Source organism: Nicotiana tomentosiformis, chromosome 4 (assembly GCF_000390325.3).
Source record: "Nicotiana tomentosiformis chromosome 4, ASM39032v3, whole genome shotgun sequence".
NCBI classification, from domain to species: domain Eukaryota; kingdom Viridiplantae; phylum Streptophyta; class Magnoliopsida; order Solanales; family Solanaceae; genus Nicotiana; species Nicotiana tomentosiformis.
Window position 1 is genome coordinate 55,139,897 of NC_090815.1, and position 18,096 is coordinate 55,157,992.

An 18,096-nucleotide genomic window follows, 5' to 3' on the forward strand; every position below is an offset into this window, starting at 1 on the left:
GAATAAGTGTCATCACATGAATGAAATGAGCTGACATGGTCAGCCTATCCACAATCACCCAAACTGCATCAAACCACTGCTGAGTTCGTGGGAGTCCAACAACGAAATCCATAGTGATCCGCTCCCATTTCCACTCAGGAATCTCTAACTTCTAAAGCAACCCACCCGACCACTGATGCTCATACTTCACCTGCTGGCAATTTAGGCACCGAGCCACATACTCCACTATGTCCTTCTTCATCCTCCTCCACCAGTAATGCTGCCTCAAGTCCTAATACATCTTAGCGGCACCCGGATGAATAGAGTACCGCGAACAGTGAGCCTCCTGAAGAATCAACTCACGTAAACCATCTACATTAGGCACACATATCCTGCCCTGTATCCTCAATACGCCATCATCCCTAATAGTGACTTCCTTAGCATCACCGTACTGAACTGTGTCCTTAAGGACAAGCAGGTGGGGGGTCATCATAATGATGCTCCCTGATAGGATCATAAAGAGAAGATCGAGAGACCACACAAGCCAATACTCGACTCGGCTCAGAAATATCCAATCTCACAAACTGGCTGGCTAAGGTTCGAACATTGAATGCTAAGGGTCTCTCTGCTACTAGAAGGTATGCTAAACTCCCCAAACTTTCCGCCCGGCGACTCAAAGCATCGGCCACCACATTGGCCTTCCCCGGGTGGTACAAGATAGTGATATCATAGTCCTTAAGTAGCTCCAACCACCTCCGCTGATGCAAGCTAAGATCTTTTTGCTTGAACAAATGCTGCAAACTACGATGATCGGTGTAAATATTATAAAGAATACCGTACAAATAGTGCCACCAAATTTTCAGGGCATGAACAATAGCCGCTAACTCAAGGTCGTGGATATGATAGTTCTTCTCATGCACCTTCAGCTATTTGGACATGTAGGCAATCACCCTACCGTCCTGTATTAACACCGCGCCAAGATCAATCCGCGAACCTGTAGGCAATACTAATACTGGGACTGTAGTCAAAGCCGTCTTGAGCTTCTGAAAGCTCTCCTCACACTCCTCTGTCCACTTGAACGGAGCACCCTTCTGGGTCAGCCTGGTCATAGGTGCTGCAATAGATTAGAATCCCTCAACAAAATGACGGTAATACCCTGCCAACCCAAGAAAACTACGGATCTCCGTAGCCGATGACGGTCTAGGGAAACTTTGCATTGCTTCCACCTTCTTCGGATCCACCTTGATCCCATCACTCGATACTACATGGCCCAAAAAAGCCACCGAGTCTAGCCAAAACTCACACTTAGAAAATTTGGCATACAACTTCTTTTCTCTCAAAGTCTGAAGCACAGTCCTCAGGTGCTGCTCGTGATCCTCCCGAGACCGAGAGTACACCAGAATGTCGTCAATAAACACAATGACGAATGAGTCAAGATAAGGCCAGAACATACTGTGCATCAAGTGCATAAAGGTTGTTGGGGCATTGCTCAGCCCAAAAGACATAACAAGAAACTCATAGTGACCATATCGAGTTCTGAAGGTAGTCTTCGGGATATCTGGCTCCCGAATCTTTAACTGATGATAGCCTGAACGTAAGTCAATCTTGGAGAACACTCTGGCACCCTGTAACTGATCAAATAAGTCATCAATACGAGGTAATGGATAGCTGTTCTTCACTGTAACTTTGTTCAGTTGGCGATAATCAATACACATATGCATAGAACCATCCTTTTTCTTCACATACAAGACAGAAGCACCCAAGGTGACACACTAGGACGAATAAAACCCTTATCAAGCAACTCCTGTAACTGCTCCTTCAATTCCTTCAATTCAGGAGGAGCCATACGATATGGAGGAATAGAGATGGGCTGAGTGCCCGGCAACAAATCACTGCCAAAATCAATATCTCTGTCGAGCGGCATGCCCGGAAGATCAGCTGGAAACACATCTGGATAGTCCCTCACTACTGGAACTAACTCAGTTGTAGGGGTATCAATACTGACATCTCTCACATAAGCTAGATACGCATCATACCCCTTCTCAACCATTCGTTGAGCTTTAAGAAATTAAATTACTCGGGGTGACAATCAAGAATTGTATAATGGGGCGACAACCAGTCCATGCCCAAGATAACATCAAAATCTACCATGCTGAATAATAATAAATCGGTTCTGGTCTCAAAACCACTAAGAGCAACCAAACACGACCGATACACATGGTCCACAACAAGAGAATCTCCCACAAGAGTAGACACATAAACAGGGGAACTCAAGGAATCCCGAGATACGCCCAAATGTGGGGCAAAGTAAGAGGACACATATGAATACGTAGAGCCTGGGTCAAATAATACCGACACATCTCTATAACAGACTGAAAAAATACCTATAATGATAGAGTCGAAAGCAGCTGCCTCTGTACGAGCTGTGTAACACCCCAAAAAATTTTAAAGTATTTCAGTGTAATGCCCCGTAATGTTCGCAAATGAATTCAAGGTTTTGTGGTGCCGGAGTAGGCTTACGTGTTTGAGGACGCGGTTTGGACTTTTTGGGTTGAACAATGCACCGGAAAGTAAAGGAAAATATTTGGCGGAAAAGCGCATTTATGCGGCCCATTATGCGACCGCATAATCACTCTGCGGACCACATAATGGCTGCAGAGTGAAGCAGTAAGTTTGGCCAACTTGAGATCCGTTTTGCGGTTGATTATGCGACCGCATAATCGATATGCAGACCACATATCAATCGTATAATCCCTCTTGGGTTTTGCGGAGAGAGTTCTGCGGTGCATTATGCGACCGTAGAACGAGTATGCGGATCGCATACTGGTCGCATACCTGGGCCGAAAGTTCAGGCCCCTGAGGGCCATTTTTGCGGTCACTTTGCGGACTGCATAACCATTATGCAGCAGTCGCATATGCGACCGCAGACCTGTGTCGGGGCACCCATTTTCTTAATTTAAAACCCGACCCCCATTGTGTTAAAACACCCCTTTAGTCTATTTTGAAGCTCATTTATGATATTTCTAGTATGAGAGAGAGAGGGTTTTAGTGGTAGGGCCTAATTTTCATCAATTGATCTTCAATCATCACTCAAAGCCTTGGAAATATTCAAGTAGAGCACCAAAATTCTTCACCCTAATTCATCACCCCAGCTCTTAATTTCAAACATAGCTATAATGGGGTATTAGTGTGATACTTCATGGGTATGAGGGTGGTTCATCTTGCATGCATGTGATAAAGAGTGGGAAAAATAAAAAGTGAACTAGAACCATGAACGTTTTCCTAATTTTGGGTTCAATTTATATATTGCTAAAATAGATTGAGGTTGCTAAGGGTTCCGGATAATTGTAGAGTCTAAAAAGCGCGATTGAGGTATGTTGGCTAAACTTTCTCTCTTGGAATTGAATTCCATAATGTTCTCGTAAGTTTTAAAGTATGGGTTGCATATTAAAATGTTGTGGCTTTGAGTTGTGTTTTAAATGAGAACTAGTATACCAATTGGGTGAGAAAAACTCGATATGCTTAAGACTCAAAATTGCTAATATGTGTGCCTAAAGTCTTGATTGAAAATGTATTATCGTTGATAACCTATAAAGGTGGTTGGAAATAAAATAAGTGAATTGGGGATATAGAGTGTGGCCAACTCGCTAAGAATTTAAGTTATGACTGTGGCTAATAGTGCAAATGATTTGATAGAATGCGATAAAGAATATGAAATGAGCCTCGACTCAACTGTGTTAAAAGTGATTTGGAAAATAGAATTTGCCTAAGAGCTTTTGTACTCAATTCATGCCCATTAGTGGCTGTTTAACTAATGCTTTGCTTTATAAATATATCCAGTGTGATTCGAGTTCTATATACTCATGTGTTGAAATTGTACATTGTCATTTCTGGGGAAGAGTATTGCAAAAGTAAATGGTGTATTGATTGTTTATCGTTTTTCATGTGTGTTTCTATTGTTGGTTGGTATGCCTAATTCTTTGGGAAGAAACCAATTGTGTTTGAAGTTCGCATTTCAAATGGATTTGAAGTATATGATTTCTGAAACTTTCTATATGTTGATATTTGATGGTTATCTTTGAATATGAATTACAACCATCATGCCAGGAATAAAGAATCTTGTGAATGGCCAAATGAGCCAAGGAAATATTGTCGTTTTGAATGACTGGAAATACTAATGAGAATTTATACAATGTGAAAGATGTTGAGGTGAGTACAATTGTATTTATGATATTTTTGTTTGCAAATCAAATCAAAAATATTTTTGGGAGCATCATTAGCAAAATCGAGTAAGGGTGGGTCATAAGGCCCACACCTGAAACTATACGTGCCGGTGTAAGAGTGGATTGTGATTATTCCCCTTATTTGGGATGAAATTGGAACCTTTGGGAAATTTTGATATTATTCCCCTTAATTGGGATGAAACTGGAACCTTTGTGGAGTGGAAAAGTCAACCCGCACGACATATGTGGGAAGGCGGCCTAGCTGATCGGGTGGAGATCAGACGCCATATTGCGCATATGGTGGTACTACCTTGGTAACAACTTTCTTTCGCATCACATGTCAAACCACATTGTTCGTGGGGAGATGGCTTAGTCGATCGGGCGTGATCGGACTCCGTGCTAACAAAGACGGTGGTATGTCGGTGCTAATGATCTCCCAACCAAAATTGTATGTGAAGTTCGTATTTTGAAAATTATTATGTTTTAACTGAACATTTGGATATTTTGGATTTTGACTTGTTTCTATGTGTTGCTTTTTCTTATATGGGCATTCTATTTTGAAAGAGGATTTTTAGCTATACATACTAGTGCTATTCGACAGTACTAACGTCCCTTTTGCCGGGGGCACTGCATCTTTAATGGATGCAGGTGGTTCTACAGCAGGCGACATTGATCAGTGATTGCAGTACACTCTTTTCAGCTGATTTGGTGAGCCCCACTTCATTTCAGGGTCATGTATCTTTTGCTTCTGATGTACAGTGTTTTGAGGTATAGCCGGGGCCTTATTACCGGCATTTCCATATTACTCTTCTATTGTATTTAGAGGCTCCGTAGACAGATTGTGGGTTATGGTTGATGTTGGGAATGGAACTAGAAATGTTGGTACTTGGAAATTATGTTTTTCATTAATTCTATAAACTCGTAATGTTTTGGAAATTATGAATGAAGCTACTAATGGAAATGAAAAGGAAGTTCTTAATAAAATCTTTTCAGTGATTGATTAATGGAGTACATCTCCTCTTTATTCATGGATGAGTTTGGGTAGAAGTAAGTCTAACAGGCTTGCTCGACCGGGTTCTCTCGGTTGAGCGCCGGTCGCGCTCCCTGAGTTTGGGATGTGACAAACTTGGTATCCGAGACTAAGGTTTTAAAGTGTCCTAGGATGTCTCGGAGTCGTGTCTAGTAGAGTCCTTCTTATCGGTGTGTTGCCGACCACATCTATAATGAGGAGGCTACTTGGATATTTAGGAATTTCACACTTCTTTGATACTCCAAAATCGTGTGATAGAGCTCAAGATAAGAGACTAATTTCCTCAGTATGTCTCATGATATTTTTCAGATGAGTAATACACGAGTTCAAAACAACGAGGAAGGAATGACCGCTCCATTGAATCTGGGGGAGATTACACAAGAGTTCGTTGGGAGAATGCATCGAGCCGTGGAGGGGTTGGAAGAACTTATTGCTAAGGGAAGTGTCCTTATTCCTACCACTGTCACCGCACCACCGGATCAAGTGGTGAGAGAATCTAGGAAACGAAAGAGGGTTATTGGTGCTAATGAACCAGATTGTGTGATTTGCAAGAAGCGACACTTGGGAACATGTTGGATGACCCTTGAATTATGTTATGTCTATGGAAAGAGGGGGAACAAGAAGAACAAATGCCCTAGGTTGGGTACACCCATCCAGTTATGTTCGTCATGCAGGGAGGAACATTTGGCGTCGTGTTATGAGTATGCTCAGCAGCGCTCTAGAGGTGGTATCTTTGGGCAATTCCAAAGGCCCACACAGCAATCCGGTGCTGGAAATGTTAATCCCGCATTGGAAGCTTGGATGAAGGATAAGGGGTATGCTTATGATGTATGCAAAAGGGGTAAATATCAGGTCAGTGAGACGAGTCAGTTCAGCGGACCTCATCCCCATTGTATGAAGTGTGGGAGATGCCATCCAGGAGTGTGTCACTATGGTACAAAGGTATGCTACAAGTGTGGTATGACGGGCCACTTTCAAAGAGATTGTTATTTGTCTCGCCAGAGCATGGGCAAGGGTATGGCACAACCAGCCAGTTCTGTAGCTGCTACATCCACAACACCTCCCCCAGCTAGAGGCACTATAACGCCTGCATGGCGTCGAACAGCTAGGGGTGGTATTCAGAGCTCGGGAGGGCCCAATAGGTTTTATGCTATGAGAAGACGTCAAAAGTTTGAGGCTTCTCCAGATGTGGTTACAGGTATATTGACTGTCCGATCGCATGATGTGTATGTTCTTATTGATCCCGATTCCACTTTGTCATATGTCACCTCTTATGTTACTATGGAAGTTGGGATAGAACCGAAATAATTTTATGAGTCGTTCTATGTATCTACTCTTAGAACGAGGCACAGTATTCGTGAAGCCTCTTTATCACAATTCCTTATATTTACAACCTCTTGAGAAATTGAGTTTTATAATGGGTTCCTTGAATTGCGTTATAACCCTAGGTTAATACTTCCCACTGCTTCCCTAAATTCTCAACAAGGGACAATACCTGATCAATTTTGTACCGAACCTTTTGATTCAAATGGATAATATCTACTCATTTGTGCCTATACATGCATCACCATAATATTTACCTATGCGGTATCATATCCAATGGAAAGCAACCTAGTGTTGAGATCCTTCTTGAGTCACTGTTTTCCTCTCCGGTATATATGACTTCTATGGTTGGAACAATTATTCTACTCCTTTATGAATAGTATCATGAATCCTTTTCATTGTCTAGTAACATGAGATTATATCTTAGCACCTATCATGTGCGTACATGTTAATTGAAAGGGGCCACTTATCCGCATAAAGTTTCTGAGCAACTTGAGATTTATCACAAATTCGTCACAGGGAGGTCTTGTTGTTTACCCATCTCAGTATGACTTTCATGTCGATCTAGATCATGCCTCAGTGAGTAACTGACTTTGTTCCTAGTATTGTAGTTGCCTGTGAAGTGGCCTGATATGGTAGCTTGAGAGTTGTTATTGTACAAACATGTCTAGCTCATAGCAAAGTGTTCATTCTCTCTAACCAATACATGATTTCACCCCAATATTAGGATGTCCTATCTATGTGGTTTCACTCGTGAAAGGTTGAAATTAGATGCTTTCATATTTTGGCATATATCATGAGCATATTGATTTGAAAAACAAGTTTGTTGTATCTCTAGTCCTCTCATATAGGAACAACCATCAGGAAAGGTCAAGCTGTCAAAATGATAATAATCTCACAAGTGTTCAACTTCTTTTTCATCCCCATGGGCTTGTGACATAGATTCCTTGTGTCAGTTAATGTTAAGAGCGTAAAGCAATTTCATGCATTTTGAAACCTCTATCACATTCGGGGTGCCAAAATATTCTCATTTCAAGTTAAACTGCTTTTTCCCAACACTCCAGGAGACGATTGGTGTCACGTACTTGGATATTTCTCTTTGAGGCCTACTATTGCCAAACAAAGCATATATGGAATAAAACAATTGTTGTTGTCCTTTTCATGAATCATGGTATTCCAAGAATAACTGACACTAATGTCTTTATCCTTTCGATTATGCCTCCCGTATGTCACATGTCAAAGAAGAAGTGTCATCCCGTGATCAAATATATTGAATAAGAAACTTTATCATCATATTCAAGCTAGCACATCTTAGACTAATTGTTAGAGGTTGCCAAAGGTCTAGTTTGGGTGTTCGGCGTGGAGATTTAGAGTTGAAGAAAGTGAATGGGTTATTCTCAATATTTTCTGCATGAGGATGCTATGTGAATTGTTAATAAAGGTAAAGTATGTGAAGTCACATTAGGCCTTATGAAATTTTGAAAGGAAATAGGCTAAACTATGAGTATGATGTTTCCCTATTATTGTTCTTCGTGTACCCGGTGTTTCATGTGTCTATGTCTAATAAGGTGAAGATAAGGGATAATGGGATTATGAGGAGCAACTATTTGCTATCCTTTTTAGAAAAGTTCGGGAGTTGAGATTGTCTCCGTTAATGTGTTATGGCGAAGTCTGTAAGTTGAGGAGACCACATGGAAAAAAAAGTTGTTAAGGAAATAAAATGTTCCCACTTGAGTGTATAGTTAAATGATTGTGATTTGAAAGGTACTTCAGTGTGTTATGAATTAAATATGTGCAGCCCATGTCCAGATACCACTCTTGATAGTATAATGCCTGTAATGATGAGATTAGTGACGTTGTTATACATGGTGATGTTTTGTCAAGTTGCGGATGTGTTGTTAGGAATTGTTTTGGTGTTACTCTGGCAGGTGGATAAGCCCAGTTACAGGGAGACTCTGGCAAAATTGTTTTTGGAAATTTAGAGAGTTAGCCAAATTTTGAAACTACTGGTGTGTGAACCAATAGTTGAACCACATTGAATGCTAATGAAGGATTTTGACCCTCATTCGAGGACGAATGATCCTAAGCGGGGGAGAATGTAACACCCCAGAAAATTTTGAAGTATTTCAGTGTAAAGACCCGTAATGTTCGCAAATGAATTCAAGGTTTTGTGGTGCCGAAGAAGGCTTACGTATAAGATCTTCGCGGCGAGATTGCTCGCCGCGGTTCGGACTTTTTGGGTTGAACAATGCACTGGAAGGTAAAGAAAAATATTTGGCGGAAAAGTGCATTTATGCAGCCCATTATGCGGCCGCATAATTACTCTGCGTACCACATAATGGCCGCAGAGTGAAGCAGTAAGTTTGGCCAACTTGAGGTCCATTTTGCGGTAGATTATGCGACCGCATAATCGATATGCGGACCGCATATCGATTGCATAATCCCTCTTGGGTTTTTGCGGAGGGAGTTCTGCGGTGCATTATGCGACCGCAGAACGAGTATGCAGACCGCATACTGGTCGCATACCTGGGCCGAAAGTTCTGGCCCCTTAGGGCTATTTCTACGGTCACTTTGCGGACCGCATAACAATTATGCGGTCGCATATGCGACCGCAGACCTGTGTCTGGGCAACCATTTTCTTAATTTAAAACCCGACCCACATTGCGTTAAAACACCCATTTAGTCTATTTTGAAGCTCATTTATGATATTTCTAGTGAGAGAGAGAGAGGGTTCTAAAGGGAGGGCCTAATTTTCATTAATGGATCTTCAATCATCACTCAAAGCCTTGGAAATATTCAAGTAGAGCACCAAAATTCTTCACCCTAAAAGGTAAGGCTTTATCACCCCAGCTCTTAATTTCAAACATAGCTATAATGGGGTATTAGTGTGATACTTCATGGGTATGAGGGTGGTTCATCTTGCATGCATGTGATAAAGAGTGTCGGAAAAATAAAAAGTGAACTAGAACCATGAACGTTTTCCTAATTTTGGCTTCAATTTGTATATTGCTAAAATAGATTGAGGTTACTAAGGTTTCCAGATAATTGTAGAGTCTAAAGAAGTTCTATCTTGGAATTGAATTCCATAATATTCCCATAAGTTTTAAAGTATGGGTTGCATATTAAAATGTTATGGCTTTGAGTCGTATTTTAAATGAGAACTAGTATACCAATTGGGTGAGAAAAACTTGATATGCTTAAGACTCAAAATTGCTAATATGTGTGCCTAAAGTCTTGATTAGAAATGTCTTATCGTTGATAACCTATAAAGGTGGTTGGAAATGAAATAAGTGAATTGGGGATATTGAGTGTGGCCAACGTGCCAAGAATTTAAGTTATGACTGTGGCTAGTAGTGTAAATGATTTGATAGAATACGATAAAGAATATGAAATGAGCCTCGACTCAACTGTATTAAAAGTGATTTAGAAAATAGAATTTGCGTAAGAGCTTTTGTACTCAATTCATGGCCATTAGTGGCTGCTTTAACTAATGCTTCGCTTTATAAATAATGTACACGTACCGGTGTAGGGGTGGATTGTGATTATTCCCCTTATTTGGGATGAAATTGGAACCTTTGGGAAATTTTGATATTATTCCCCTTAATTGGGATGAAACTGAAATCTTTGTGGATTGGAAAAGTCAATCCACACGGCATATGTGGGAAGGCATCCTAGCTGTTTGGGTGGAGATCAGACGCCATATTGTGCATATGGTGGTACTACTCTTGGTAACAACTTTCTTTCGCATCACCTGTCAAACCACATTATTCGTGGGGAGATGTCCTAGCCGATCGGGCGTGATTGGACTCCGTATTAACAAAGACGGTGGTATATCGGTGCTAATGATCTCCCAACCAAAATTGTTTATGAAGTTCGTATTTTGAAAATTATTATGTTTTAACTGAACATTTGGATATTGTGGATTTTGACTTGTTGTTTCTATGTGTTGCTTTTTCTTATATGGGCGTTCTATTTTGAAAGAGGATTTTTAGCTATACATACTAGTGCTATTTGACAGTACTAACGTCCTTTTTGCCGGGGGCGCTGCATCTTTAATGGATGTAGGTGGTTCTACAGCAAGCGACATTGATCAGTGATAGAAGTACACTCTTTTCAGCTGATTTGGTGAGCCCCACTTCATTTCGGGGTCATGTATCGTTTGCTTCTCATGTACAGTGTTTTGAGGTATAGCCGGGGCCTTGTTGCCGACATTTCCATATTATTCTTCTATTGTATTTAGAGGTTCTGTAGACAGGTTGTGGGTTATGGTTGATGTTGGGAATGGAACTAGAAATGTTGGTACTTGGAAATTATGTTTTTCATTAATTCTATAAACTCGTAATATTTTGGAAATTATGAATGAAGCTACTATTGGAAATGAAAAGGAAGTTGTTGATAAAATCTTTTCAGTGATTGATTAATGGAATACATCTCCTTTTTATTCATGGATGAGTTTGGGTAGAAGTAAGTCTAATAGGCTTGCTCGGCCGGGTTCTCTCGGTTGAGCACCGGCCGCGCTCCCTAAGTTTGGGGGTGACAATCCGGAAGAGCATAATACCTGGCCTGGCCTCCCCCTCTAGGGCGACCTCGACCTCCCTGACCTCCACCTCGAGCTGGCTGAGTAGGTGGGGCGGTAGCTGGTGCTGGAATCATAGCCTGAGGACCCGGTGGAGTATGTGGTGGCTGAGAAGTCTATGGAGGCGCAACCCTCCTATGTCTGGGGCAATCCATCACCATAAGGAGGGTGTCACCATACTCAAAACAACCCCTCGGAGGGTGTGGTTGCTGCGACTGACTCGGGCCAGGTCTGTTGGACTGGCCGCTAAAAGCACCCCGAGCAGGAGGCACACTAGATACTGGCGGTGCATAATAAGGCTCCTGGGGCCTAGAAGGGGCTGGTACACCACTGGCAGCTAGAAGAGCTGAATGAATGGGGCGACTCACATGACCCCTACCATGGCGAGTTGTTGGGGCACGAGCTCTAGAATAAGAACCAGTGTCTTGAGACCTCTTGGCCTCTCTCTCTCCTCTCGATCCCGGGCAAGCATGCCCTCCAATCTCCTAGCAATACTCATAACCTGCTGGTAAGGAATATCCATCTCCAGCTCCCTGACCATACTAATCCTTATACTGGGGTGGAGTCCCTCAATAAATCGATGAACCCTCTCTCGAACTGTGGCTACCAAGGCAGGTGCATGTCGGGCCAAATCACCGAAGTGGATAGCAAACTCTGACACAGTCATAGCACCCTGGTGCAGCTACACAAACTCCGCGCGCCATGAGTCCCTGAGGCTTTGAGGGACATACTCTCTCAAAAACATGTCCGAGAACTGAGTCCATGTAAGTGAAGCTGCCTCATCCGGACTACTCAAATCATAAGCACGCCACCACTGATAGGCTACTCCTCTAAGCTGAAAGGTGGTAAAAGAAACCCCACTCGTCTCCGCTACGCCTATAGTACGAAGAATACGATGACACTCCTCCAAAAAACCTTGAGCATTATCTGTAGCCAATCTGCTGAAGGTAGATGGGTGGTACTTCTTGTACCTCTCAAGTCTGAGCTGCTCCGCCTCGGAAGCGGCTGTCCTAGATGCTAAATCGGGGCTACCGGCAGCATAGGAATGAACTCTGGGGCCTGATCAACCTGGACCCTCTGCTCAGGAGTGTGGGCTGCGGAAGTCTGTGACCCTCCCCTGGTCTGAGATGTGACGAGAGCTAATGGAATCAATCCAGCCTGAGCTAAGGTGATGAACATGCTCATGAACTGGGCTAGAGTCCCCTGGAGAGCTGGTGCAGTAATAGGAACCTCCGGTGCCTGCCCTCCAACTGGATCTGCTACGGGCTCCTCTGTAGCAGCTCGTGCGGGTGCTCTGGCTGCACCACGTGCTCGTCCCCGGCCTCTGCTAGTCAGGTCAAGGCCCTACTGCTATATAATAAATAAGCGAGTATAACAATATAATAAGAGACTGAAATTTAAATAAAAAGAACATAGAAAAGTAGCAACGCAGAATACAAGGATAAACAGCGGGGGATCTCCCGAGATACTGTCTCGTAGTCCCAAAAATAAAAGTGCAAAGAGATCTTCCGAGGTACCGCCTCGTAGTCTCAAAAGTAAATATGCAGGGAGAACTCCCGAGGAACCGCCTCGTAGTCTCAAAAATAAATGTACAAGGAGAACTCCCGAGGAATTGCCTTGTAGTTCAAAAGTAAATATGCTGGGGGATCTCCCAGGATACCGTCCCGTAGTCCCAAATTAAATACGCAGCTCAAACAAATGGGTATAACAGTTATAATACGAAACCTATAATTTAGACTAAGTACAAGTCAGGAAAGAAGCAAGATTCTTCTAAACATGCTGCAAAGAGTTCAAATAGGCAATTAGGACACGTAGACATGTTATTCTAGGCTAACATGATAACTACACATGCTAGTATACTCAGATAAGATGAAAACAGGCTATTACTCGGTAAAACTCAGGTTTTTCCATAAATAGCCCGTGTACGCACTCGTCACCTAGCGTACACGGCGCTCACATATCATAACAATACCAAATCCTAAGGGGATTTCCCCCACACAAGGTTAGGCAAGCCACTCACCTCAAACCAAGCTCAATTAATCAGTAACAATGCTCTTTCCACAAAAATACGACTCTGAATGGCCTAAATCTAGCCAAAATCAATTACATATCATAAATATAACTACAAGGAACTAATCTAGCAACTGAAATTAAAGCAAAAGCAATAAATTTGAAAAACGCCCCAAAAAGTCACCCCGGGCCCACGTCTCGGAATCGAGTAAAAGTAACAAAATATGAACACCCATTCACTCATGAGTTCACTCATACCAAAATTACTCAAATCCGATACCAAAATCTCGATCAAAATCCCAAAGTTCGGCCTAAGAACGTTTCTCAAATCTTTCCCAATTTTCCACCCCAAATCACTAATTAAATGATGAAATTAAAGACATAATCATGGGAATTAACCAAAACTAGATAAGAAACACTTACCCCAAACACCCACGTGAAAATCCCTTCAACAATCGCCTAATTCCGAGCTCTCAAGTCCAAATGGTGAAAAAAGACATAAACCCTCAATTTTGAACTTTTAAATCCGCCCAGGTGTTCCCTTCTTCGCGAACGCGGCCACTATCTCATGTTCGCGTATAACAAAAATCCCACTGACCAAATTTCCTCTTTCGCAAATGCGAGGGACCTCTCGGGAACGCGTACCTTTCTGTTCCTGGTCCTTCACGAACGCGATACCCACTACGTGAACGCATAGACCAAATGACTGGTGTCTCCAGCTGCCTCACTTCCTCTACGCGAATGCATTCCACTCTTCGCGTTCACGATGCTTCCACTGACCATACCTTCGCGAATGCGTTATCCTTTGCGTGAACGTGAAGAACAAACTTGAGCTGGCCTCCCAGATGCCCTATGCGATCGGGAGACCTCTCTCACGAACGCGATGAAGAAATGTCTGCAACAAAACACCAGAAAATCTGCTATCTTCCAAAGTCCAAAAGTGATCCGTTAAGCATCCGAAACTCTCCCGAGGCCCTCGGGACCTCAACCAAACATACCAACCAATCCTAAAATACCATACGAACTTAGTCGATCCCTCAAACCACATCACACAATGCTAAAATCACGAATCTCCCTCCAATTAAAACTTAAAGAACTTAAAACTTCTAAATCCGACAACCGATGCCGAAACTAACCAAATCATGTCCGATTGATCCCAAATTTTGCACACAGGTCATATTCAACCCTACGGACCTATTCCAAATTTCAGAATTGGAATTCGACCCCAGTATCAAAATTCGACAATCGGTCCAAATCTCCAAAACTTTGACTTTCGCCATTTCAAGCCTAAATGAGCTACAGACCTCCAAAACACTATGCGGGCACGCTCCTAAGTCCAAAATCACCTAACGGAGCTAACGGAGCCGACATAACTCTATTTCGGAGTCGTTTTCACACAGTTCCAACTACGGTCCAAATCCTAAGCTTAAATCTCCATTTAGGGGCTAAGTGTCCCAAAACACTACAAAAACCAAAACGAAACCTCACAATAAGTCACTATAGCAGAAATAGATATGGCAGACACAATTAATAGGTGATCAGGTCTATAAATCTCAAAATGACCGGCCGGGTCGTCACACCCCTTTTTCAATCAGTCATCTTAATTCATATTTCTCTCTTATCCGCATGAACTACCTTACTAATTGCCTATTCTAGTTACATTTTGAAATTAAGAGCTTGGTGACCGGCCGGTCATTTTGAGAATTTATGTCCTGTTCGACGATATAAGGTCTTGAGCAGCTTCGTATTATGTGTATTAACTTGCATGTGTAGTTGAATTCAGTTACCGGATGATTCGGAGTCAAATCGGAAGAAAGATTCAAGTTTTGGAAGCTTAAGTAGTAAAAGTTGATCGAAATTTGACTTTTGTGTAAACGACTCCGGAATAGGTTTTGGATGATTTCAACAGCTTCGTATAGTGATTTTGGACTTAGGCGTGCACCCGGATTTGGATTTGGAGGTCCGTAGGATAATTTTAAGCATTTCGGCAAAAAATTGGAAAAGTTGAAGTTTGGAAGATGGAGAAGTTTGACTAATAGTTGACTTTGGTAAGATCGGGGTCGGAATGCGATTCCAAGAGTTAAAATAGCTCCGTTATGTCATTTGAGATTTGCCTGAAAATTTTGACGTCATTCCGGGTTGATTTGATAGGTTTCGGCGCGAGTTTAGAAGTTAGAAGATTTGAAAGTTAATAATTTCGATTCATGGTGCGATTCATAGTTTCGATATTGTTTGACGTGATTTGAGACCCCGAGCGAGTCTGTGTTAGGTTATAAAACTTGTCTGTGTGTTTAGACGGGGTCCCGGGGGCCTCGAGTGTGTTTCGGATGGGCCACAGGTCATTTTCTCCTATTTTGAATTGTTGTTCTCTGTCATCTAGTTTCCTTTATCGCGTTTGCGTCCGTGTTCTCGCATTCGCGTAATGCAATTTGTGGAGAATGAATTATTGTTCTTCACATTTGCATGATTTGCATGATTTCCCTCCTTCGCGTTCACACCCGTCTCTTTGCGTTCGCGTAGCTCAGTTCCTGGGCCATTAATTTCCTTATTCGCGATCACATATGTTTGTTCGCGATCGCATATCACTAATTTCGGGAAGTAATTATTTCTTCTCCGCGTTCGCGAAGAAATTCTTGGCAGCCTCATTTTTTCTTCTTCTCGAACGCGATCTTTCCCCCGCGTTCGCGATGCATAATCATCTGGGCAGAATATAATATCTTCAAATCGAGGGCTAGGCCATTTTCATCATATTTTGACTTGTAGAGCTCGGTTTTGAGCGATTCTTTATTGGTATTTGAAGCAAATCGATTGGGTAAGTGTTCTTCACCTAGAATTTAATATATTCCATGATTTTATCTTAATTTTTATCATTTAATTTGTGTTTTGAGTTGAGGAAAATGGTGGTTTTTGAAGAAAGTTTTCAAAATGAAAAATCATGATTTGAGGAACTAATTGGTATCAGAATTTGATAAGTTTAGCATGGTTAAACTCGTATCGGAATGGGTATTCGGGTTTTGTGAAATTTGTCGGGTTCCGAGGTGCGGGCTCGGGGGGTCGACTTTTGGGTCGATTTTTAGATTTTTATAAAGATTGAGGCTTTATGATCCGGAATAGTTTCTTATGACTTTTATTTGTGCTTTGATGTTATTTTGATTAGATTTGGGCTGTCCGGAGGTCATTTCACCGAGAAGTTCATTTTTGAGTATCAGTCTGTCTTCTTTGAGGTAAGTATCTTACCTAACCTTGTGTGGGGGAACTACCCCTTATGATTTAAGTCTTCTATGTTGATTGTACTCCGTGTACGTGAGGTGATGAGTACGTGCTCGAACTTATTTATTGAAATTGGCCTTTTAGGATTCCTAGGTCCTTGTATTCATTGAATATGCAGTTGTACTTGTTATGATTTTGTTCCTTAATTACTAGTTTCACTTTTACCTACTAATTAGAATCAATTGCTTCATGATCCACTCATACTGTTTACTTTATTCATATGTGCCTTAATTGAAATTGTTATCTCTTCCATTTTCATGTTATCTTTTCCCTAACTGCGTATCTTTATTTGAAGTTGTAGTTGTCCCTTTTTGTAAATGTTCACCCTTAATTGAGGTTATGGTGATTTTCTCGCTGCCCTCTTTTATTTGAATTGGTTGTATCTCTTCTGTAATTGTCCAAACTTAAAAGAAGCTTAGATATCCCATGCCTTAGTGGACTTGCCCTTATTCGGAATTATTTGACTCGTGTTAGTTTCTTGTTGTTGAACCAAACATTGTGGAACCATTGTTACATATTGTTTCCTTCCATGTTGAGTTGTTCTTAATACGCCTAGTATTCTTTATTATGGTTATTCCTTATGAAATAGTTCTACCGTTTCTTGTGATCGAAGGTTCTTGCATTGATTTACTTGCCGTACTTTGTATTATTGTCATTGTTGCTGTGGTACCTATTGTGGTGATGCACGTTCCGTGCGGTTGTTGTTATTATGATGCGTGATGTTTCTGCCGTGCGGTTGTTGATATGGGCTTGCACTAGGTTTCTGCCGTGCTGTTGTTGATATGGGCTTGCACTAGGTTTCTGCCATGCTGTTGTTACTATTGATATTTGCACATGCGACGTGACAAGGTGGGATATACATATGTGGGTTGCGCATGTGGTGAGACAAGGTGGGAACATGATTATGCACGTGTGTCGAGACAAGCCGGACGTTCACTTTATTATTGCACACGTGGCGAGACAAGGTGGGCTATGTCAGGGATTGATTTGTGATAATTCGTGATTGCCTGGGGGCATTCTTGATGTTGATATTTGTGTAGTGGTACACTTACCTGTGAGAGCTTTATCTTGTGAAAGTTGTGAGAAAACATTCTACGTGTTGTCCGTTCTTTTCCTTATGCTTACTAGCTGGTATGAACTATCTTAGGACACTTGCACAAGCATACACGTAGTTAAGCACTCTTATCTGATAAGAGGTTTTCTTGATATTGTTGAGTATAGATACACACCCTTGCTTACTTGCCTTCTACGTGAGAATGGCTCTATTTGGCACGCGAGTCGTCCATGCCGTTATGAAATGTAATGAGGGCACAAGATGTCCAGTGTTAGGGTTCAGGTATTGGGACCCGTGAGTTGTGAATAGTATGAGGTTCGGTACCTCGTTTAGTTTATTGACTAAAACCTAGTGTGAAAGTGGTTGTTTTCATCTAGCTGCTACCTGCCCTTCTTTTAATTGTGTTCATCGGATTTAGGTTGTGTTTTTGTTCAATCTTCTATGTCATTACTATGGTATTCCGCTGGTAGTGGTTGATTTCCTTTCTTAATGAAATTACCATATTACTGAAATCTCGTTCCTGATCGGCCCCGCTGGTGTGGTCCCCTGTTGCCCTGATTGGGCCTGAAACGACTCCCCTGCTGCTGACTGGGCCCTGCTGGCGGTGCACTGGCTGAAGACTGAGCAAAAG